Genomic DNA, 2,935 nt, shown 5'->3' with positions numbered 1-2,935 from the left:
GAGCTCTCAAGGATGGTGGAATCAAGGGTTATGGAGATAAGGCAGGGACAGGATACTGATTAAGGATGATCAGCCATGATCATATTGAATGGTGGTGCAGGCTCGAAGGGCAGAATGGCCTACTCCTGCACCTATTGTCTATTGTCTACCCTCCCTATTTTTTATGGTGCTATGTTAAAAACTAATCCAACTCTAAGCTAGAACTTGATATATATGGGGATTATTTTTATCGGGCGGTATTTTGACTTAACTGTGTAATAGTGTTACTTTGACAAGTGTACCTGAACTTTTGTTTGTTTTTACCTGCTTGACCAAACTGTCTACTGTTATGACACAGTGATGAACCCCTCTGTTAATTAAACCAACACCTGGAAAAGCTCACCTCTCCTCATAATCTGTTTAAAATATGAGTGCTCAAGAACTCCCAAATTCCACTATTTAAAGAAAATAGCATTAATTTAATGTTCACTTTTAGAGTTAAAAAGAAACAATATTCACAACTCCAAGCCCTCTTTTCTCTTAACTGCTTATTACTTGCCTCCAACTCTACAACAATACGTTATTCTAATAAGACACATCAAAATTACATCAACTTAATTTCAAAACCATATAGTGGCTGTTGCCATTGGTACCTTTTTCCAGCTGAAGACCTCCCTGGGCTGTTGTCTGTTTTTTTTTACTGTGAATATATTTCACATGAAAAGGTACCTTTGATAGATGATATTTCCTAATTTCTTAGGTCTCTCTGGATGGCAGTTGCTTTGTCCAATTTTCAAAATGCCTGCATTTTTATATTCCCCCAACATAAGATCGTCTCAGTGGTTCGATGTTGGCAAAAAAATAAATTCAAACGCAACTGGCGTTTAGTATCCTGGGGCATAATTCAAACTGGTTAAATTTGCATAGTTCTCAAGACAGCAACTAACTCGGCTATCTATTTCACAGCCAAATGTTACATATTTTCACTTTTCCAGTACATTCTTAGACTGCCAGCTAGTCAAATCAGTCGTAAGTTTTCAATTCAGAACAGCAGTCACTGTCTGTTAAAGGTACAGTACACACCTTCAACTTCATAGCACTAGAACCCAAACACATCCCCTGTCATCAAACTGTGAGATTGAGGTGTTTCTAAAATGATTGGATTCGGGCATGGATGACAAACTGCCCAGGGAATATTTGGGATGGGAGGGGAGGGAGGGGAGTGAGGGGAGGAAAGTGGCAGAGGGATGGCATTAGATTGAGCACCAAAACAGCGGAGTTGTTCCTGAAAGGTTTCCATAAACCCTTTGTTAGGCCCCAACTATATTATTGGATTGAGTTCTGGTTGCTATACTTTAGGGGTCTTCCCACCCACCGAGACAGAGGAATTTGCCAGAATGGGTGACTTTGGTTAAATGGAGAGGTTGGCTGCTTCCCCACAGTTTTCAGATTTGTGAACGAGTGTCTTGTTCTCTCTGTGCACTTTCTCTGCAGCTGTAACACTGTATTCCACGCTCCAGCCGCTGCTCTGATGAACTTTTTATGGTTTGATCTTGCCTGTAGAGCACAGGGAACAACGCTTCTCACTCCTTTGAGCTGCACGTGACAGCAACCAAATCAAGTCAAAAAGCTGAGAGGCGATTTTGTTCTTCTGTTGATGGAAGAGGCAGAGACGTGCCAAACCACTATTACAAAGATGTTCAGTGCGATTGTGAGGGAGAACTGTTTTGACTGCCCCAGCGAAGGGTAATGACCTGGAAACTTCACCCTTGAGAAATGTTGGAAACAATTCATGATTTTTGAAAGGGAATTTGGGTGAGCACTCTAAGGGGAAATAAGCCAAACACCGGGCTCTTGTGGTACAGCGGTAACGCCCTCTACCTCTGGAGGAGGGGAGTAACAAGGATTGATCTATGGTATGCTGGCATGCACTAAACAGTCTGCATGTAACCACATCACAATCCTAATGCTTTGGCCATTGCATGTTCTTGTTTCAGTCTGCGGAACCAACGCTGCATAGGCTCAGAGTAGATCCACACCTGCTTCCTCAGCACTTTACCTTTACCTTATTTCCCAACATTGAAAAGTCCCACCAAGTCCCGGAGGGAAGGACAGTCCCACACTCCCAGAGGAGGGGGAAGAAAGGAGAGTGTCTCACCCACTGTCCCACCCAATGCTAGAGGGAGGGGAGAAACGATAGTGTCTGACCCACTGTCCCAACCGGTCCCAGAGGGAGTGGGGAAAGGACAGTATCTGACCCACTGTCCTACCCAGTCCCAGAGGGAGGGGAAAAGTACAGTTTCTGACCCACTGTCCTACCCAGTCCATGAGGGAGGGAGAAAGGGCAGTGTCTAACCCATTGTCCCACCCAGTCCCAGAAGGAGGGGGAGGGGAAAGGACAGTGTCTGACCCACTGTCCCACGCAGTCCCTGAGGGAGTGGAAAAGGATAGTGTCTGATCCAATGTCCCACCCAGTCCCACAGGGAGAGGGGAAAAAGGACAGAGTCTGGAAAAGCGCAGCAGGTCAGGCAACATCCCAGGAGCAGGAGAATCGACGTGAAGGGCTGAAGAAGGGCTCATGCCCGAAGCGTCGATTCTCCTGCTCCTTGGATGCTGCCTGACCTGCTGCGCTTTTCCAGCAACACATTTTCAGCTCTTGTATATGAGTTATTCCCCCACCCCTCACTGTCTATCTGTTTGCTAGGTGACGGACCTGGATCAGGTGTGCCTGTTCTAACAGGGAGGTTGTTATCATGAGTTGCTGTGGTGACTTTTCCACAGAAAGCTATCTGCAGTACATCACGGGGCAAGGTGTGTTTTCTCTTCTTCAGAACTCCACATGCTCATGACGCCAGGGCTTTGTGGTTTGAGGTCATGTCCCCTCAAGACATTTAAGAACAACTTGGATCAACATTAGAAATGCCTTGGAAAATTGTTGTGAAATAGGATTACAATC

The sequence above is a fragment of the Chiloscyllium plagiosum genome, chromosome 37 (genome assembly GCF_004010195.1).
Source record: "Chiloscyllium plagiosum isolate BGI_BamShark_2017 chromosome 37, ASM401019v2, whole genome shotgun sequence".
NCBI lineage: Eukaryota > Metazoa > Chordata > Chondrichthyes > Orectolobiformes > Hemiscylliidae > Chiloscyllium > Chiloscyllium plagiosum.
Note: the sequence above shows the minus strand (reverse complement) of the source record.